Source organism: Psammomys obesus, unplaced genomic scaffold, assembly GCF_907164565.1.
Source record: "Psammomys obesus unplaced genomic scaffold, mPsaObe1.curated_primary_1811, whole genome shotgun sequence".
Taxonomy (NCBI): Eukaryota; Metazoa; Chordata; class Mammalia; order Rodentia; family Muridae; genus Psammomys; species Psammomys obesus.
In genome coordinates, this window is record NW_026596109.1 from 14,855,668 (window position 1) to 14,878,049 (window position 22,382).

Here is a 22,382-nt window from a genome sequence, read left to right on the forward strand (position 1 = left end):
TGAGACTTACTGTTGAATAAGCTCACTCTTTCTTGTTCTTTGAGCTCTGGGCTGGCTGGTTCAACTCAGCTGTTCTGGGTCAAATACCTCTCCCAGTTGACTTATTCAATCTGGCTTTTGTCTTGGCCTCTGAATTGCTCTGCTTGGCCTCAAACTAACTCCAGGAATGTCTTCTAATCTCCTGACTCCTTCTCATTTTCTGGATCATTTGGTCTTCACCTGAGTTCTCTTTCTGCAACCTGTCTCTGTATTATTGTCCTGGTAAAACTACCTCCTCTCTCACCCATTGCCCCTTAAGCAGCTTCCCTTTCCTCTCTCTTCTCGTGAAACTTGGTGTATACTGTTCTGTCAGATATCTTTCTCTGATCCGTCACTGTTTCTGCCACCCAGTTACACATCACTCTCAAACATGGGTGCTTCCTTCTACGAACTAACTTTACTTTCATTGTTTGGGACTAAAGGCACGTAGTACCATGCCTAGATCTAAGCTTTTCTTTACCTGAAACTTGCTCTATACCAGGCTGGCCTTGAACTCAGATCTGCTTGCCTGTCTCCTGGATTAAAGTCATCTTTGTATTCCAGCCTGATCACACAGACCTAAAAGGTCTTTGGATGTGACCTCTTGCCATAACCACCATAACCGCCATTTTCTGAATTAAAATTCCTCTTCAGACGCCCATGGCTTTTGTTCCTTTGCTGTAGAGACTGTTGCAGGCCTCTCTGCTTCTGGCTCTGACTCTATCTCCAGCCCACCTCTCTCTAGAATGAGAGCCATGATTCCAGCAGCTGCCACACACCCTGGCCTTAACCTTTCTCAGGATCTGAGACTCCAAATGTTTCAGTCAGGTCCTGCATCCCCAGGAATTGGTTCTCCCACCGCCCCTTCCCCCACCAACGTCTGGACAACAGTGCCATCTACCAGGGGCACAGCCCCAGCAGTGCTCATTCCTCATGGCTTTCTTACCCTCCTTTCTTCCCTCCTTCCCACACTCAGTCCTTACAGCCTGAAGCCTTGTCCTACCAGCTCTCCCTTCTAGAGTTCTCAACCCATTCTCAGTGTCTTGTTACCACACAGTATCATCATCCAGACTGTCCCATCTTGGGCCTGGACACTGTAGCTTGTTCTGCACTGACATCTAGACCCCTGTTAGCCTCCATTCATGCTCCACCCAGCAGCTGAAGAGACCCTCCCAAAAGCTCTTCCCTATTCCTCTTTTGCTTCAAGCCCTTGGAACCCTTGAAGGGCATCTGTAGGATAAACATTCCCTGTCCTGTTGCTGTAACCCACATGGGTAGGTTATATCTGAATGTAGGAGTTGACATCTCATAAACCTTAGCTTCACGCTCACACCACATGGCCAACACGGGAGCTCTGCTCCCTTGAGATTCGAGCTGTCGGATGTTTTCAGATGCTGTGTTATGTGGAAATATCGCTGCAGAAGGCTTTGCATTGGCTGTTCAACCCATAAGCTATTTCCTCCCACATCTCTGGGCAAGACTAGTGGTGTAGAAACATGACCACTGGGGCCCAGGAAGAGTGGCACTCTGGGATAAGGAGGGGACCAGAAATGGTGACAGCACCTCAGCCATGTTTGTCTTGAGGTGCCACCTCTAAACCTCTTCAGATGCTGTCCCCCCCCCCAATCTCAATCTCCTGCTGCACGTACAGGCTATCTCTCACTCTCGTCTAGGACATCAGGAGTCCTGAGGAGCTGGCTCTGAATGCAGTCTAGCAAGGTACCCTTCCTATTCTCACCCTTACCAGAATTGTCTGGTTATTGTTTGCTTTATCTTGGACTGTGTGTTGTGTGAAAACAGGTACCTGCATATTCTTTTTTTTTTAATTACATTTTATTCACTTTGTATTCCACCTGTAGCTTCCTCCCTCCTCCCCTCCCAATCCCACCCACTCTCCCTCTTTTCCACCCATGACCCTCCTCCAGTCCACTGATAGGGGAGGTTTTCCTCCCCTTCCATCTGACCCTAGTCTATCAGATCTCTTCAGGAGTGGCTGCATTGTCTTACTCTGTGGCCTGGTAAGGCTGCACCCCCCTGAGGGGGAGGTGATCAAACAGCAGGCCAATCAGTTCATGTCAGAGACAGTCTCTGTTCCCTTTACTAGGGAACCCAATTAGACACTGAACTGCCATGGGCTACATCTGTGCAGGGGTTCTAGGTTATCTCCATGAATGGTCCCTGGTTGGAGGAGCAGTCTCAGAAAAGACCCCTGTGTCCAAATTTTTTGGTTCTGTTGCTTTCTTTATGGAGCTCCTGTCTTCTCCAGGTCTTACTATCTCCCCCTTCTTTCATAAGATTCCTTACACTTTGCCCAAAGTTTGGCTACAAGTCTCAGCATCTGCTTTGATACCCTGCAGGGTAGAGTCTTTCAGAGGCCCTCTGTGGTAAGCTCCTGTCCTGTTCCTTGTTTTCTCCCTCTTCTGACGTCTATCCTCTTTGCCTTTCTGAATAAGGATTGAGCATCTTACCCAGGGTCCTCCTTCTTGATTAGCTTCTTTGGGTGTACAAATTTTAGTATGTTTATCCTATATTATATGTCTAATATCCACTTATGAGTGAGTATATACCCTGTGTGTCTTTCTGCTTCTGGGATACCTCACTCAGGATGATCTTTTTCCAGTACCTGTATATTCTAACCCTCCACCATCCAAAGTATCTGAGTAAATACCAGTATAGGAGAATGATAGGAACTTGGATGGATGAACAGACAGATTCAGGAATGAAAGACACATTAAGATTCCCATAGCAGGGTCATTAAGAGTGGCAAAGGGTCCAGAGACCTCAGGAGTGAAGCCACCAGTCCCTGCTGAGTGAGCAGCAGAAGGAAAATGTGGGCTGGGGAAGTGGAGGGTGGGAGGAACACGGCCTTTGAAGGAGCACATGTCTTATGGAGAAAGACAGCCTACTCTTAACCCCAGCAGTCCAGAGCTTCTCGTTGGGGTCGGGGGACAGGTAGATCTCACAGGTGACAGCAGAGTTGGCCAAGCTGGAGGCAGTGCTGTGCTTGCCTTTCCCAGCCTTCCTCCCTCCTCTGGCTTCTTCTCTTTACTCTGGTGGCTAAAATGAATCTAGAAAATCTTTACAAGGGCACACATGGGTCTCTCTACCTGTCCCTCCTCCCCCCAGCAATGAGCATGCTACTTAAGCTGATGTTGTGGCCTCTGACTGGGATCCATCTCTCTGTTCTATGCCATGAGAGCTCTGTGCCTGGGGTCTGCTGTCTCTGCAATCATGAAGACATCTGCCATCTCCCCAGTGCCCTGCCCCACCTGCATCCCTCAGTGGACAGAGGGACATAAAGACCAAGTGTCCCAACTACAGCCTTCAAGCTTCATCTCAATCTCAGCCAAGGTATGAGAACGCCAGGCAAACTCCTGGTGTCCCCTCTAAAGCTTTGGGGGTCAGACGAGACAGAGTTTGTTCAGTGTAAGTGACACCAGGAACTCAAGCTGAGAGGCCCAGGGACAGTATTCAGGCACTCAGCAGGATTCTGCAGAGGGTGGCCAGAGCCACTGAATCTCACAGTGACGATTGTCATTTCCTTTCTCTTTCTCAATACCATCCCATCCCATCTGTCACCAGGTCTTCTTTCTGTCACCGGGTCTTCCTCTTAAACATCTCAAAATCCATACGCTCACATGAGTTTCAACAGCAGCCCACTCTGAAGCCTGAGACATCTTCAAAGCACACTGCAACGTGGGGCGTGTCCCTGCTCTACGCCTTCTGCTCTGGAATCAAGATTAAGGTTAGCAAGACTGTCTACATCCTGAACTGAAGGAACCTCCCACCTCAGCTCTCGTTACTTTCCCGCGCAGCCTATGTTCCAGCCACGTACACCTTCGAAACAGCGCTGCTTCCTACCCTTCTCACTCTAGGCATGCCATGCTCTAGAGCTACCTAGAGCACCCCTCCTGAAACATGCCTCTCCTCTTATGACGAAGGTAGGCATTGCCCACCCCTGGACTGCGAATCCCTCAGGAGCAGGGTGCCAATGAGTGTCTATGGCAAGTGCTCTGTGGAAGACTTGGCTCAGGAGCTGGATGAAGGAAGGAATACATGGGCTGCGGGCATCAGAGAGGGAAGATGCCTGGCCGTGCCATCAGACAGCCTTTCACACCAGCCCTCAGCTACTCTATCGTCAGACAAACTCTCCCATTTTTCCTACACCCAAAACTGGAAACGCCATGCCCACAATGTCCATTACCTCCAAGCCACTGCCTCCTGATCACCCATTTGTCTCTCTCTGCTACTCCTCTTGTCATTCCATGAGAGGTGGTTGGGTGGGTACCCCTCAGGGCCTGGGACAGAAGATAACATCAGACAAGGGCCTCAGAGGCCACAGCCTCTCATTTTGCCCCTGCTGCCATAATGCTTACTCTTGGCTGAGTGGGTCCTGTTCTCGGAACTGTGTCTCCATACTACACAGGACATTCCCTGTCCTGTGGGCTGGTAAGGCGGGTAAAGTGGAAATATTTGCTCTGATGGGGACACGAAGTGAGAGGGGCCATTGTGCCTTCCTGCCTTCAGCCTCTACAGTACAGGGTTGACCTCCACAGAACAATTATCAGTCCTTATGTTGGAAGGAGGCCACCGTGGAGGGGAAGGGAAGGTCTTGTTATACTCTTCTTCTTTGTTAGCCAAGTGTCCCCATGGTGTACCTTCACTGGAAGGAACTGTAGATGGGAACGAGATTCCCCATGTCCTACTAATATTCTACCTCTAGCTTGTGGTCCTTTGGGTCTCCTACCCTTCATGGAGGCCTTTCATTCCGTCATCATACAGAGTGCATGGGGGTGGGGAGAGCAAGGCCTTATGGGTGGGTTTCAAAGAGCCTCTGGCTTTATTTCTTCCCCCTTCTCCTCCTGGAGAGCCCACCCTGTGCCACCCCTATTCAGGGGGAAATTATACCAGGTTGTAATGGGGGGCTGAAGGGAAAGCAGCTCTGCTATTCATCCCAACTGCTGCAGGGACCTCTTGAGCATCCATTGTGCTTGCCGGCTGCCTGGGCCTCAATTGTGATCAGGTGGTCTATGTGGTCCCCTCCCCCTGGCCTGGGATAGGAACAGGCACAGGCAATGGGCTGGCCTGAAGAGTTCTCTGTCCATCTTCTCAAGGGGCTTTTGTTGAGTAAAATAGCACCCGCCACTTGACCACTTTAAACGGAGGCCAGGCACTTGAACGTGGAAATAGGGGCCCAGGCGCTGGGAGCACAGGGACAATGGCCACCCTCAATTAGCTCACTGAGGTGCCCCAAATGGACTTGAGGAGGGGCCATGACCATGGCCTGCTCATGCATATTTATCACAAGCTGGGCTTGTGGGTTCCCATGGCAGCAGGAAGGGTGAGGGGCTTACTAGGCCCTGCAGAGACTGAAGCTCAGAGCCAATCTGGCCTTCACCCCGGGGTAGATCAAGATACTATCTTCAGCCTTTACTTTTCCTTTTGCCTTTACTTGACCCTGAGGCTCCTAGCCAGGATGACTGGAGATTCTAGACCATCAGAGACGAAGGTCTCAACAATGTTCTGGGAACACCTGTGATAGCCAAAATAGGGAAAACATAATTTCTCTCTTCCTGGGACACCCAGGGTGGGAGGCAGTCAGTCACAGTAAATGCTGGGGCCCTGGATAAGTGTCCTCTACTGTCTTATCAGAACAAAGACATCAATTCTGGATGCCATCCCTTTAAGATGCTAATGCTCAAGGTGGGGACCTAATGGATAGATCAACCTGTGGGGCTGGGTTCTGGCCCAATTCCCACTCATCACTGGGAATGAGTAGGTTACCACTGCTTGTGCTATCACTGTGTAGGCCAAGTTCAAGCGACTTCCTTAGTCATTCATGGTAACACAGAAAAGCTCAACTTACCAGGCCTGGAGATTGGGGCCAAGAATGTGCCCTGCCCCAGGTAAATAGGTAACAAAATGAGACTCAGCTCACTCTCAGGCACATGTTTCCTTAATTTTTACAGCCCCTTGGTTTCCAGACCCTGTTACATTATGAGAAACCTCTGAGGTTACCCCTGGCCTGGACAGCCTGTATAAAAAGCAGCTGCAGCTGAGCCTCCCAGCATCCTCCCAAGAGGCTTTGGAGTCTCATCGGAAGCCCCTGCTACTGCTCCAGATTTCTCTAGCAGAGCTCCAAGATCCTCTTCCCTCTGGAATGGAGTTTTTCTAGAAACTCAGGGCATCAGCTCAACACACACAAAGACCAGGATGGCCCCCAGCCCAGAGTGACATCAAGGTAGTCAGTGTCCACAAAACCCCCAGTCCATGTCAGTTTGGTGCTTTCTGCTTGATGCTCTTCCAGCAGGCTGACACACTACCCATGAGGAGGTGCTCCCGATTCCTTTCCTCTCAGCTCATGCTTAGAGCTAAGCAGATGGGTTGGACTGGGTTGACTTCAGCTCCTCTTGCTCGCTGAAGTTGAACTGAGTTGGCTGGAGTGTGCTTGTTGAAGGATGAGCTTAGTACTGCTACCCTGGGTTAATCTGAGCCAAGCTTAGTGGAGGGAGAAGGGCTGACAAGGGATTTCTTAATTTAACTCTGTCAACTAACTTGATCTGTGGCTATCTATGGGCAAGTCTCGGGCTGGGTAGCTCCCAGGAGCCCTAACTCTGAAAAGATGAATGAAGAATTCCCATGGGCAGAGTGGGAGTTCTTTCCATTCTGTCCCTCATGTAGTGTCAACACCACTGAATAAAATGGAGAGCGGACAAGGGAGTTTCCTTGCTTCTGTCGCAGCAAGAAAAAGCTTTCATGATGTTCCACACATGTCAATATAAGCTCTCAGCTTCTTGATTCATTGTGGGAAGACCCACAGCACACAAACCACTTCAGAAAAGGAGACAGAAGCTAATGGAGTCGTGGCTGACCATGTCTGATATCACTCCCAATGCCAGGGTCCTCAACACTTCTTAGAGGGGTTTTGTGGAAAAAATGTAGAGAGCATTGACTCCATACCAGGCACACAGTGAGAGTGTGCATTGGTTACTTTTCTGATGCTATGACAAAACCACATAACCAGAGGCAACTTAAAGAATGAAGGGTTTATTTTGGGTCTGTGGCCCAAGGGGATAAGAGTTTATCATGGCAGGAAGGCATAGCAGCAGGAATGGTGGCAGGAGTGGGCAGCTGAGGGTTCACATCTTCCAAGACTGTCATGAAGCAGAGAGGGCAAATTGACATGTGAAAATAAGCCATTCAAAGCTCACCCCAAGTCACACACTTCCTCTAGCAAGGCCATACCACCTAAATGCCCCCAAACAGCACCAGCCAAATGTCCCATAGTGGACATTTTTTATTAAAACCAACACATTCTGCTCCAGTCGGCTTGTGGCCATTTCATTTAGGCCAACTTTAAATTTTCTCATAGTCTTTCACAGTCTTAACACTGTTTAAGTCCAAAGTCTCTTCTGAGGCTCAAGGCAATCTCTTAATTGCAACTTTCCATAAAATCAAACAGTAAAACATATTCCAATAGATAATGGCACAGGATATACATTTCCATTTCAAAGGGAAGGAATGAGGCCATAGTGAAGAAACATTGGCCCAAAGCAGGACTGAAACCCAGCAAGGCAAATACCAAGCTCTGTAGCTCTATGTCCAGTTCCTGGGATATCAGTTTCAAAGATATTAGATAGACCTGACCCTCCAGCTTTGCTACCTGAGACATACATCTCTCCTTTGCCATGGCTCCCTCCCTGTTTGCAGCTCTCCTGGGCATGTCTCATGCCTCTGGCACGTCTAACACCTCGTGACCTCACAGTAATCAAGGCTGCACTTTCACAGCAAAGACCCAATGTCCTCTCACAGCCTTTTGTCCTCTCAAGGCTTCACACCAGGACTTCTCTGCCACATATGGCCTGTCTTCAATGGCTCTCTGAAATCCTGAATGAAGCATCCGCGACCTCTGCCCTCTTGCATCCCTTTTGCCTCTAAGGTCAGCAACAACAAGCTTGGATGACAGTTTTGGATGGACCCCGCCCACCCTGAATTACGCTAGCAGTGACACTTATATTCGGCTGCTTTCTAAGAGCATAAAATGCCTTAGGCTCTCTTTCACAAGTGGAAGCTTAGCTGAATGGGGCCTTTCCCTGGGTGCACCATTCCCTTTGTGCAGAGCAGGCCTCTCCTTCACTGCTCTTGTTGTTGTTGCTTCTCTTTCTTTTTCTTCTGTTCCTCCTCTTCCTTCTTAATTTTTTTTTGTAGGTTTTCCCCTAGCCCCTTGACATATCTAGTCTCAGGTTCTTGACCACTTCAGTAGACTCATGCATAGGTTCCATCTCACAGAGTGGTCTGTAAATCCAAGAAGAAGAAAAAGAAGATGCTTAGTTACTCCCATGACATTTGTACCACTGTTACACCGCTATATATTACAAGCAGGTCACAGGGTTGGTAGCTAGGTGATATTGATGATTGCTTTTTCTTCCCCAGCAGCATGCAATGTACCTTCCAGCTCCATAAATGCTAGTCAGTATGGGGTGAAGCTTCTAGTTAGGCAGAAGATCAATTTCTCCATGTTTGATGACATTAGTAAGTTGTTTCTTCAGCAATGGGCATGCCTCTCCTCCGTGGAGCTAATCTCAACAATTACAGCCTCTCTTCCAGGACACATCTCGGCTGCAACATTAAGTTTTCTGGTGCCCTTTTTATATTCAAGCTGTATGTTTTATATTTCTTTTGCCCCACTTGCTCTTTTTCATTACAGACCTAGATACACATTATCATACTACAAATTCAACATTATGTTTTCTTGAAATTTCTCCCACCAAATGAATTAGTCTGTTGCTTTTTAATTTAGGACCAAGCCAGTTCTCAGGACAAGGGCAGAAAGCAGCTAGATTCTTTGCCAAAATATCACAGGAATGGCTTCTAGCTCAGTTGCTAATATTGTCCCCCCCACTCCACCCCCAAAACCTCATGAGCCTCTACTGTGAATCTCTTCTCTTCACATTGCTCTCAGCACTACTTTCTTCCATGTTCCTATTATAACAGCCCTTTAAGCTCTGCTTACACTATTCAATTGCTTTTCTAACCCAAAGCTACAAAGTCTTCTACATTTCTCCCAAAACCATCACGGTCACATTCTTCATAACCGCCTGCTCTCTAGTATCAGCTCCCTGTATTAGTTACTTTTCTGTGGCTGTGACAAAACACCATGACCAGAAGGAACTTGTAAAATAAAGAGTTTATTTTCCTTACAATTCCAGAGGGCTGGGCATTGATGATGGCAGGAAGGCACAGCAGCCAGCAGCAGGCGTGGCAGCAGAAGCAGGAAATTCTGAGCTCACATCTTCAGGGGCCTAGCGTGAAACAGAGAGAATGAACTAGAAGTACAGCAAAACTATACAATCTGCCTCCAGGAATGAACTTCCTACAGGAAGGCTGCATCACCTAACGTTGCCCAAAATGTCTAACTGGAAACCGAGTTAGGATTTTTCATCAAACCACAGCAGACTGCATCAAAGGAAGTTCTTAACTCCCGGCATGACCATATCATCTCTGGCTAGCAGTGACTCCTGACAGCACTGGACGATGCTAGGTAGCCTGCTGCAGACAGGCGTCTCTACTTTGAGCGACTTTGAGCAGATGAACAGAAGGCAGCCTCCCACTCTCACAAGGAAGGCCCTCGTGGCATTCACAAAGTTGCAGGCTCTCTCTGCTCGGCCCAGTCCTCCCTCCAACTTCAGCAATGATTTTCTGAGGGATACTCTTTTTCTTCCCTTGGCTTTGGACAGCTCATCAGTATACCCGAGCCATGTGTTTTCCCTCCTCCCGGCCATGCCCCTGGTCTTGGCCATTGCTGGTCAGTCCTACAGGCGGTAAACCACCCTCCAGGATCCAAACCAATATTCTAAGCCTTCCAGACCCAACCACCATTTGCAGGCCCACACAGTCCACAATGAAAGCTGGAAGATTTCAAAAGAACTGCAAGCTGCTTGTGAGTTTTTGTCTCCAGGCATAAGGGTCACCAGACAGAATTGAACCAAGATTCAGTTCTTAATTTTATTGGCTTCCTGAGGTTAGACCAGTCTCTCTGCCTTTGCTATTAGTCTGTGCATCCAAAGCAAAATAACTGCATCCTAGCTGTATACCACACACTGCTAGGCACTAGGAATAAAAACGGCAAATGAAATTTGACCCACATGATTGAAAAATTTAAGAAAGTTCCTGGCAAGAGAGTTTGGCCATTTGTCATTCAACCAACATAACAACCTACTTTGACCAGGTCAAAAGACCAGTTCAGACTCCCAAACCTGCTTCTACTCCCTCCAAGCTGGCTCCTGTGGTAGGGATGAAGCCTGGTGTTGGGCAGGCCACCCACCTTTTTCTGAAGGGACCTATAGGCATGAGCTCATGTCTGGAGGCCCTGCAGCTCTCAGAGCAAGCTCCACACACAAGGCTTCTTGTGATTCAGAGAGACGCAGTGAGGGCTGCAGGGCCCCCAAGCTCTGGGCGCTCAGGGCTGTCAGCAGACACTCTCATGGACGAGGGTGCTGGGCTTTGATATGGAATTAATACACTAATATCTTAATCCCACCACCACCACCCGCCAGCTGCCTGGCCACACAGTGGGACCCTGGGGACAGAATTTCCAAATTACATTATTGAATGTTTACCTAGTGAGCAATCCAAAGAGTGTTTAACACCAGCTGAGGGCAGCCCATGTACACGGGACAGCCCCACATCACAGCCCCGAGCACACCACCCACACTTGAACCTTCCCCTGATGAGATGCAGTTGAGTATGTAGCAGGTCCTTTGGAAACACATGTGCCCCCACACGAGAACTTCACACCCTCTCTGTTTACAGCATGTGTGCACAGCGAGTCATGCATTCACACAGCCTCCTGTGCTACCACAGCAGGTACGTGCCTTCCTGTACCTCTCAACAAGAGGGGACTCCTGCTGGCTACACGGGAAAAGGTGCTGGCAGAAGACTGTCCCTGAGCACGCCCTAGAAAGCCACCATTTCACAGTAAGAATCCAGACTCACTAGGGTCCCTAGTTCCCATTGCCAAGTTCAAAGCCTCTACAAGTTCTTCCTGATGGAGCTGCTTATATGCCACAGAGACAAACCACAAGCTAAGCTGGTCGCTACCCCTTTTCCCTGTTCCCCCTACCAAACATCCACTCCTCTTTCCAGACTGACAAGCTGTTCTCATTACCAGAAACACCCACCTCACCTCCCATCCTTAATCCCAACTCCTCATCCTTCACCTGCAAAAAGAGCACCCTGCTCCAAGGTTCTCTGTGCTGGCCCTGACTTAGGGCACAAGGAAGAGCTCTTACCCTGTGGAGTTGCAATGAGGACCGAACATCCATTCACTCACAGGCTGGCACTCAGTAAGGCATCTCTTATGGACGTCACTAGATGGCCATGATGATTATGATGATGACACTAGAAGCGGTGGAAGAGAAGGATCAGGGTGGGAGCCTACTATAGAGGGTCCTCTAAAAGGGCTACGACCATGCTTCCTGGCCCCCTCCATCCAGTCTCCTGTGCTCTATGAACAACAGAAGAAGTGCAATCACCATCACCCAGCAGCCAACAGTGGGACTCAAGACCACTTGGAAAAGCCACCAAAGGAATCCCACTGTCAGCTCTGCACTTTCATGAATAGATTTTTCTAGATAGACTCCCTTGAAAGTCTGAAAGTTCACTGACCTAAGTAAGAATGTTCCCACTCAGATCTGCATACTCTGGCTCTGCCACAGAACCCTGAGTAAGTCTATTCTTCTCTCTGGGAATGTTTGTCAAATAAAGATGTTAGTGAGATTCCCCAGGTTTCCTTCAGCTCTGGGATTATACAACTCTAAGGGAGCCATGGCTATGAGGGCTCCAATCTAGATGAGACTGTGTCAGCAGCAGCAGCAATAGGGAAGGAGAATAAAGGGAGGAAACATGACACCACAATGATGGAGCCAGCAGAAACGGAGACGAGTGGCTGGATACTATGTGGACAGGTCAGGCTGTAGGCAGCAGACTGGCTTAAAGAAACAGAGTTGGCTCCAAGAGTGCCATCCATTCATGGCCCAGTGAGCTGGGACTGCTCTCTCGAAGATCTTATGGGCCTGCCTGAGCAGCCTAGATTTTATCTTGTAGACCAGAAGACAACAAGCTTTCTTGATCATCAGGCTCACCTGTGACAATGTTAAAAGTCCAGATTCCCACCTACTCCATAGCCCAAGACAGAGATTCTTTTATATCGTTGCTGTTTTTAATATGTTTATGTAGTTGAAAAACCATACTAAAATCTACAGGCCTGAAGAAGCTAAACAACAAGGAGGACCCTAAGGAGGATGCTTAAATGTCATTTAGAATAACAAACAGGATAGAAACTAGAAGCGGTGGAAGAGAAGGATCAGGGTGGGAGCCTACTATAGAGGGTCCTCTAAAAGGCTCTACCCAACAGGGAATAGAAGCAGATGCTGAGACTCACAGCCAAACTTTGAGCAGAGCACAGAGAGTCTTATGGAAGATGAGGGGAGGGAGATAGAAAGACACAGAGAGGACAGGAGCTCCACAAGGAGACCAACAAAGCTAAAAAACTAAGCCCAGGGGGTCCTGCAGAGACTGATGCACCAATCAAGGACCATGCATGGAGGGGACCTAAACCCCCTGCTCATATGTAGCCAATAGGCAGCTCTATATGGGTCCCCAAGTAAGGAGAACAGGGGCTGCCTCTGTCATGATCTTGGTTGCCTGCTCTTTGATCACTTCCCCCTGGCGATGCAGCTTCGCCAGGCCACAGAGGAAGAGGATCCAGGCAGTCCTGATGAGGCTTGATAAACTATGGGCAGATGGCAGGAGAGAAGAATTCCCCCTTCCAGTGGACTAGGGGAACGGAATAATGGGGAAGAGGGAGGAAGGGTGGGACCAGGGGGAGTTGAGGGAGGGGGCTACAATCAGGATATAAAATGAATAAATTGAAAAAAAAGAAAGAAAGAAAAAAAGGAAGGAAGGAAGGAGGGAGGGAGGGAGGGAGGGAGGGAGGGAGGAAAGAAAGAAAGAAAGAAAGAAAGAAAGAAAGAAAGAAAGAAAGAAAGAAAGAAAGAAAGAAGGAAAGAAAGAAAGAAGGAAAGAGACAGAGAAAAAGTTTCATATAACATCTTCTGATCGCAGTTTCCCTTCACCAAATTTCTCCCAGATCCGCTCCACCTCCTCACCCACCCAACTCTATGCCCCCTTCTCGGAAGCAAATGGGGGTATAAAAGAAACACACAGACACAGAAACAAAACTCATAAAAATAATTGGAAACATAACAAACATACAAACAAAAGATCAGTAAGACCAAAAAAAAAAAAAATGCCCAAACAAAGCATATGAAACAAAAAGTCTACAAAAATACCACTGAGTTTGTACTGTGTTTGCCATCTACGGCTGGGCCCAGGCCTATCCTTATGTGTGGGTAAGCTACTCAGTGGTATTTCATTGAGGAAAACTATTTTTTCCTCTGGAAGCTTATGAAGCAAGATTCTTGGCCAGGTGCTGGGGATCTGTCTTTTTATCAAGTGCCCCGGGTGACTCTTAAAAGTGAGACAAGAAGACCTCTCTGGAAGTGGCATTGCTCTTGGGTGGGGTGTTGAAGGATGAGGAGAGGACACTGGCAAAAAGTCACCTGGCATGCTCTGGGGGCTGCAAAGGGTCCTCTAGCAGCCGTGCAGAAGCGGACAGTGGGAATGAACTGAAGAGGAAGACCTACTAGAAGGCTCTGAATCCAGAAAGTGGCAGCAGGGGAGGAGGGAGGCAGGGGAGATGGGCAGAGCCAAGAGCTCCTCGAAGGCAGAGCTCAGTGGTCTGAGACAGGTGGGCTGCAGAAAGCGGGCGAGCACAGGGACATGGGATGAAGCTTGGGGCGGTGGCAGAGAGCCCTGCTCATTGCATCCTGAGGTTTCCCAGAACCAGGAGTGACTTGCACAAGCTTTGTGCTAGATACCCAGTACTCCTGCCTCTCCTCCCGCAGGCCAATAACGCCGGATAGTCTTCACCTGCCACTTAGTTCCAGAAAATTCTTCCAGGGAATTTGCAAATGTTTACGAACATGAATCTGAAGTCGGACTACCTAGTTCACACTGGCTGCTTCCGAGCTGTGTGCCCCTGAAGCAGCTGTTTACCCTGCCTGGGCCTCTGGCTCCCTGATAAACCTGGCATGAGGGCAGCAAGCCCGTCCTCAGATGGATGCCATGCTGTGCTTATCAAGTTCCTAGACAAGGAGGCACTGAGAAATGTGAGCACAGTCACCCATGGCCCGCTTTTTTTGTGGCTTCAGCTGCCTCACTAGTGTCATGGCCTCTGCCTTCCAGAACTTTCTCCTTCGCTTAGTAATCACGTAGCTGTCAATCAGTTACCACACAGAGGCCAAAATTATCTCTTCCCTGGTAGGGGCCTCCATGTGGCAGGGACTCCGTCGACTGGTTCTCCTCAAGGGAGACGGGAGTAACCTGCCTAGGCAGAATCCACAGGAATCCACAGGACTGGCTTCGGAACCAGGAGGCCCCTGAGAGCCTTGGGGACTGAGGCCAGGCTCTTTTGCTGGGATTGATCCCAGGTGCGGGACCAAGCTTGATTATTATTACCATAAAGAATTAAGGAATTGGATCCCAGCCAGGGGTGCCACTTGGGGAGATTCCAGAGAGCTCAGGAGGTGGGGCTCACTGGAAGAAGCCAGTCAGTGGGGCTATGTCCTTGTGGGGGCTGTATTTTTTTCTGGGTCCTTCTTTGTCTCTGTCCCTGTCTACCATGTTGTGAGGAGCCTGTGTGCTCCTGCCACCCCACCCCAAACCCCACTGCCAAGGTGCCTGCTTTGCCAGGGTCCAGATCAGTAAAAGCAACAACTGTGGGCCAAAGGCAACGAAACCATAAGCTAAAGTCAATCTTCTGCCGCCATCCAGGTGTTTATGTCAGGTCTTGTGACACAGCAAGTCAAAAGTCGAATACCATTATACTGGTGGAATGACAATGATAACCAAAACATGACTTTTTTTTTTTTTCATCAGGCCTTTGCAAGATTCGGATAGTTCATGATCTACAGGGACCAACAGCCACCTCCCAGTCCAGGTACACAGTGGTAAGAGCGCCCGGTTTCTGGAGGGGCCCGAAGTCCTTACACGTGTCTGCATGACCCTAGACCAGGTATCCCCGCATGCTGCAGAGTTCTGCTCCCGTGTCACAGTCTTCCCCTTGTCCACCCCACCTGTGCAGGTCTCTCTCCTTCCTGTCCTGGACTCTCCTCAGTTTGCCTCTCACCTTTCCGCAACGGGCCCTTGCTGGCCTTCGTCTCTTGAGTTTGCCAGGCACAGACAAGTCATTACTCTCAAAAGACAAACTCAAGAAAAAAAAAAAAAAAGAAAATTATTCTCCCTACCCTTATTACATAATTTCAGAACCCATTTCCAAACACACACACCCCAGCCCATAAGAGACCTAAGTTTTGACTGGTTTACTAGCAATGTACCCTTAAAACCGATGAGAGGAAACAGAATGCAAAAGGTCCCTCAGGAGGCTGAATACCAAGACAAGTGACAAGGGCCACCAGGATGGTCTCTCCTGCCTCTCCCTGCTGGAACTCAGGATTTTGGAGATAAGTGCCAGCAGGATAGGGTCCTTCTCAGCACTTCTGTGGCTCTTTATTTCTCAGCCAATGAAGAAGAGTGGCACTAGATGACCTTTAAGGTCTTGTCTTGCTCTAGAGGATGTGATGCTTGGAACAGGAGGAGCGTGGGCACTGGACTGTCTGTGGAGCACAGAAGAAAACTGGATGCGAACCTTGGTCACATACTGCAGCCATTGGTCTACTTAAGACCCCCTCAGGCAGAATAAGAGCTACCTCCAGCTGCACTAGCGAAGGTCCTTCTGGCACCTCCGCCCGCTTCCCACAGTGCAGTTTATCTCCTGATGGTATTTGCATGCAAGCTCCTCTCTGGACTGTAACACACTGGCTCCTACTTTCTCCTCTTGGGAGCCCTTGTTCCCTTTTCAGGCTCTAGTCTGGCACCTCCATCCTCCCCAGCCCACACTGGCCTGGGGCTATCACTGGTTGATTGAAGATGGCTCTCCTCTTCTCCGCCTGCACCTCCTTCTGTAGGAGATCCTGAGAAAATGTGCCTTCCACAGCTTGTTCTTTCTGGGTCTATCAGGGTAAAAAGTGAAGGTGAAATCATGTTCTGAGAGTTCTAGTTTGTTCTAACAAAGAGTGCTCTCTCCTTGAGCCAAGTAAGGATACTGGTTGACAAGGAGAGAGAGATAACCCCACTCCACAGTGGGGAGGTAGGATCTGGGGGAGCTAGGCCGATGGCCCATCTGCACACGAGGGCAAAGGGCAACGTATAAAGGAGAAGGAATGCTTTAAAATAATACTGCCGTCTAAAAATAGCGCAGAGCTTGGCCTGGCTGACGCGGAGGGGTCACGTTTTATGACTGCCCCCATCTGCTTTTCTGGGATGGTGCAGCTTGGCCTGCTCTGGTTATAGATTTTCCATGAGCTCGGCTCAGATTTCCCTGTCCTGCTGCTCAGCCCACGGGTCAGTGGCTAATTTTCCAACGTTTATCTTTCCCCTTTACAGTTTCCCCATGTAAATGGCCTATGCCTTCAGCTCCCTGGATTTCTAACTTGGGGCTGGAATTTGGGGCAACCAGGCTAGTAGACCTCCCAGAAACCCTGGAACCATTTGTAAGGACCAGACCCAGGGGGGCTGGAAGCGAACTGAGCGGTTCCGGGTGTCCTGAGGAGACCTAACAGCTTCAATTTGTTCCACAGACCAATGCTACTTAAGAGCCTGCACAGCCGGTCCATCTTCCAGTTTCTTTCATAGCCCGTATCTATGTTAGCTTTTCATAGCACCCAACTTGGGAAGTGAGCAGAGTTGGCATCCTTGCTGCCCTCGTTGCACTTTCACTCTCGGAAGAGGCTGAAGGAACATCCCTGTTATTGCTTTGAGCAGTCGCTTGGGAAAGAACAGGGCTTAGCTGGGACTGTGTTTGTTGCCTTGGAGTCCCTGGTGGAGATGCTTACTCTACAGAAGAGATGGGGGCCTCGGGGCCCAGATGGGAGGAGTTGTTTCTATCCACATGGAGCAGTCTCCTATTTAGCCTACCCAACCACAGAAATGATCCTGGTCTACACTTCACATTTGGGTCCAACAGCCTCTCAGATTTGTTCCTGGCTGATTCTCATGTGATAAGTTTCAGCTCCCCAGAGCCTTTCCTGCCCACAGCAGGCACAGGACAACAGAAATTCTAGGTATGTCTCTCTGGACAATTGATTCACATCTCTAGGGAGAAAGACACAAGAGGAAAGAAAAGAAGGCCTCGGGCTGGAGGTTTGGCATTCCTGTGTGAAGAGGGGTGTCGGGTAGAGCGGACAGTTGACCTCTGTAAGCAGCGTGGGTGACCCCGAGGAACAGGAGGTATTGGGCTACTCACGACCACCTCATTACACCCTGAGTAATCAAATGAGCACCTCGTCCTCCAGCCAGGGAGCAGCTAGGAGTGGGTTCACTGCTGGGAGACCCTGGTACCAGAGTCTTTCCAGGAGGTGACTTAAGGATGTTGGTATCTCCCGTGAGTACCGTCTTCCAAAAGGGAGAAAAATATTTGGGGCGAGAACATCAAATGTGCTGAACCATCTTGTTCCTTCCCCAAAGACATCCCAAAGCACACTTACCCCAAAACACCTCCTGGCCTGCAGTTACTTTTTTAAGTTGCTGTGATTAAAATATACTAATAAAGAAAAATTGAAAAAAAAAAAGGAAAGATTTGTTTTGGCTCACAGTTTGCGGTTACAGCCCATCGTTGCAGGGAAACCATGGTAACGGGAGTGTTAGGACACTGGTCACACTGCGTTTGAAGTCAGGAAGCAAAACAAAGGGAATGATTCTACTCAGCTATTTTTCCCTCTTTTTACGCAGCTGGTAACCCCAGCAGGTGCAACGGGGCCACCCACGTTCAGGGTGATTCTTCTCACCTCCGTTAACCTAATCTAGAGAATCAGCCACAGACCTGACCGAAGACTAAACCTGATATAGATAATCCTTCCTGGGTGTTCCCAGAGGCTGGTCGCCGGTAGAAGAAATCAAGTTGATAATCAGTGAGTGTTAACCATCACACATTCTCTTCTGTGATGAGCGATTGTTCTGTAACAGTTTCCTCCCAGGACTGAAACATTCCAGTCTACGGGGAAGCCCCTTAAGCAGGAAGGCAAACAATTGAAAATAGGTTCAGGAAGTCCCTGAGACCAACCAGATTCACTAGCTCCACCTGCATTACCTGCCGGAGTAAGCAGAGCCAAGCTGCAAAGAAGACTCTTCAGACAATCTAGGCAGAAGACTCTGAGACCAGACCAGTTGCCTGGGAGAAGCAGAAACCAACGGAGCTGCCTGAAGAGGTTTAGACCAGGGTCAGTTGTAAAGGACATTCCCCAACCTGTTCAGCTGTCTCAAAGCTGTGCAGTGTGCTCCAGGTTTCCCAGATTTTGTGAACTGTTACCCATGCTGGGATAGGCCTCAGTAATGAGGCTGTCTTTGAACCATTTCTGCCACTGTAAATAACCCCAATATACTCACTGGTTCACCGAGTGATGGTGGTGCACACCTTTAATCCCAGCATCCAGGAGGCAAAGGCAGGAGGATCTCTGAGTTCAGATAAAGCCTGATCTACAGAATGAGTCCCAGGACAGGACGGCCAGGACTGTACAGAGAAACCCTGTCTTGGAAAAAAAAAAAAAATCTTGTTTCTCATTGGTTCACCAAGTTGTGGGCTTTGGTGGTTTTCGTACTTTGGTCTGTTGTGGGATCCCTATCTGGGGTGAGTATATGGGGATGTATATATAGCATCTCCTCAGGAACAGCATTATTGGTCAATTGCATGGAGGACAGCAGTCACTAAAGCTAAAAAAAAAAAAAAAAAAAAAATCAGGAGAGAGAGAAGGGCTCAATACCAGTCTCCCTAGAGTCCTGCTGCTTTCCCTGTGGCTGCCATCAAAAACAAAATCCACCTGGACATGGACTTTGGACTTCAAAGTTTTGAAAAGACCTTTAAGTGACCCAGACACACACTGAGTACTGGCTTATTTTTATCTTGTGCCCTACCCTGCTTTAAATGCCCTCAGCTCATCTCTGGCTCTCCATCTTCTCTCATGTCATTGATTCTGAAGTCCAAAACCACAGGTGTGAACTCTGTATGTGTTAACATAGGCATCTTATTAGTGTCTGCTATATCCTCCACCTCGAGATTTAGCACCCCAACACACACACACACACACACACACACACACACACACACACGCACACACACACACCATACCACACCACATCACACTCCTTCCTCGTATTCTGAATCCTAGCGTTTTATCTTTCACCCCATCTCTCATGCCTCTCTTCTAGTGCATTAAAAAAGCACTGTTTCTAAATTAAAAAAAAAAATGCCCTAAATCTATCTACCCCTCCAATCCCCTCTACTGATATTTTAATTCAGACCGTGCCACCCTTCTCCTAGACTCTGTAGTCACCTCAGCAGCTTGCTCTGCATTTTGTCCCAGCTCCTCCTGCAACATTCTCCACTCTGTGGCTAGCGCAAGTCTTATGATATAGATCAGATCAATTCACACTGCCTGACACCTTCCACCGACTCCACTGTAATGGAAGGGAATCTAATTTCTATGCCGGTCTTGAAGGCCTTGCTAGCCCAGGCACCAGCTCCACAGACCTCATCTCTCATCTCCCACACAGTAATCACCTTCAGCTTCCTTCCAGATTTCACATTCGCCAAGGCTGCCCCAGCCCCAGAACCTTTTCTTGCCCCTCTACTTGGAACACTCCTCCAGAGACTATAATGTGAACAGTGCTTTTAGCTTGGGAAAGACTCGATTTCCCTAATTCCACTGCCATGATAGTTACTGTCCCGCCCGCCAGAGCCCTCCTGCTGTCCAGGGCATAATGCTGACCTCTGGTAGAGATGACTTTTCTTGTCTGCTCTGATATCCTGTCCAGCATCATAAAACAAGGTTGTTCGTAGGGCAAAAGTTGAGAGAACAAATGGGTGGATGGATGGATGGATGGATGGATGGATGGATGGATGGATGAATGGACAGAGGGACAGATGGATGGATGTGCTCTCAGCTCACAACTCAAGACCTAAATCCAGTCTTCTGAGGCAAGACCACTGCCACCTCCCCTGCCTACGTCGTGTGCATATAATATGTGAATATCTCTAAAGAAACAAGAAGTTAGAAGTAGAAAATATTCATTTTTTTTATTAGTGACACACGTGGACAATCTCACTTCCCTCATTCAAACCCAAAAAGAATACTTATCTCATTTAAATAGTGTGAGGGTTTAATATGCATCACTGGTGACACTGGGCTTGTGCTTTGTTCACCGGGTGACATCTGTCATTGCTCTTATTTGTTGAAGCTTCTTAGGTCACTTGCCTGATGATTAGAGGGTCTCTGTGACTTTGCCCTGTGGCCTTGTTCCCACTTTGAACTGCTGGAAACTGAGGCTTCACAGTGAGGACATGTGGCAATGGAGCCCAGCTCTGCCACTTAGGGCTTCCTTGGATGCTAAGCTTTTTGCTCCTCAGACCCAGCTTTCATTCTGAAATAATTCTAATGAGGGCATCATGAAGATGAACGGGTCCCCTAGGGAAAGTCTGGAGGACTGGGACAAGTGCAGTGTCAGAGTCTGGTCATTGAACAGGATGACTATCTGTACACACACACACACACACACACACACCCCTGCATTAGCACATGCTCACATTTAGGAGTATGTGGATCCACCTGCACACAGCTCTCCCATCTTAGCTGAGCCCAAGGGCTACTGATTTGCACTCCTGGGATGGAATCAATTAGAATTATTTTTAAAACCTCATCTGTTTTGATTTAACAGGAAGCTTCTGCTCAATGAAATGCAGCATTGGTCAATGAAAAACCGAAGGCTCCTCTGTCAATGAAGGCTGACAGAGCGTTCCAGCTCTGCCCATATTGACATGGGTCCCCGCCCTTAACTGGCTTTGTTCCTGATGAGTTCAGAGAGAAGAGGAATATGTCCCCAGTCAGGGGTTCCTGTCTACCAGCCCTGAGCCAAGACCCTCTGAACACCACCCTTCCTGGACACCTGCTCTTGTCCTCCCGGGGCCTACCCACAATAAGGACAACTTTTGTCTAGTTTACGTCCATGGCTCCAGTACCCAACCCAAAACCTGGCACAGAAAAAAACACTAGATGAAAATGTTTAAGGGTGTGTGTGTGTGATATACAGATGGATACATGACTAAATGATTTAGCTGCAATCATAAGTAATATTTCAGCACCGCTTACCATAATCTCTACACCAAGTTAAGCACTTGGTGTATGGACTCTGAGTCTTCAGGACAATGCCATGCAGCAGGCTCTCTTCTTCAGCCTCATTTCACAGATGAAGAAACATGGAAGAGAAACATTTTTGTGCTTTGTCACATGAAGCAAATGCAGTAACTGGGATTTCAACCCACGCACCAGGACCCTGATGTTGTGCCATTCAGTCATTCATCAGCTATAGAAGAGCAGCGTTGGGCCTGGCCCTGGGAAGAGCCCTAGAAACACCCTAATACTTTAGATCCACTCTTCCCAAGGAAGTTAGAGTTTAGGGAGGAGTACGAGATGCAGAAATGGGTAAAGAGGGTGTGTGTGGGGGGGTGAATGTGAGAAAGTCCTATGTGGAAGTAAGTCCTATGTGTTGAGATTCTGGAGCGTTTCTTGAAGGACGTGGTCTTTCACTCCATCATCCAAACAGGAGCAGGAGAAAGGGCCCGCAGAGGGACAGCATTTGCAAAGAGTTGCTTGGGTGTGGTGTGTTCTCACATGATAAGCACCTTAGGAGAGGAAGAAGAAAGGGTTACCATTGGGAACAGCAAGAGGAGAGATCACAAGGCCACAAGCAGGTGTGGTCTGTAGGGAACTGGACATCACTGGAGAGACATGAGATCCTTGGAAGGGCAAGTGACATGATACCCTCGGTACACCAGACATTTATCTCCTAGAGCTAAGCAAGCTCCGCTTGTGCCCATCAAAGCTTGGAGGAGAGGACCATCTGACTCCACAGCACTTGGAGTTTATAAACTAACACCTGTGTATCAAACGAGGTTTCTATCCTTGGTTAAGTCTTTAGTTCTTCCGTGGAAGCTTTACATTTTCCTCATAAAGTTCTTATGTTTTGGGATAGGGGCAGTGTTGGAGTCAAACCCAGGGCCTCACATATGCTAGACAAGTGCTCTACTCCAGGGTCTCATTCTTAAATACTTAGTGGCTTGATAATTTATAGTTTCTGTCACTGCTGTAAAGCTAAAAGAGAGAATTATATGGCATTTTCCACTTCCTTGTTGT

General features: G+C 48.5%; 2 long non-coding RNA genes across 2 annotated transcripts in view; both read right to left on the reverse strand.

Moving 5' to 3' along the window:
- Nucleotides 1-7,092: 7,092 nt before the first annotated feature.
- Nucleotides 7,093-15,334, reverse strand: LOC129692540 (uncharacterized). The gene is made up of 4 exons (XR_008722714.1): nucleotides 15,269-15,334; nucleotides 11,310-11,418; nucleotides 9,220-9,320; nucleotides 7,093-8,313 (listed from the first exon to the last, which is right to left on the reverse strand). It is a non-coding gene; the product is annotated as an uncharacterized LOC129692540 (long non-coding RNA).
- A 149-nt stretch (nucleotides 15,335-15,483) lies between these two features.
- Nucleotides 15,484-22,382, reverse strand: part of LOC129692541 (uncharacterized) — a 131,586-nt gene continuing 124,687 nt past the window's right edge. The window contains exons 3-4 of the long non-coding RNA XR_008722715.1: nucleotides 21,339-21,423; nucleotides 15,484-16,151 (exon numbers count right to left, since the gene is read on the reverse strand). This is a non-coding gene — a long non-coding RNA (uncharacterized LOC129692541). The remainder of the gene's footprint in view (nucleotides 16,152-21,338; nucleotides 21,424-22,382) is intronic.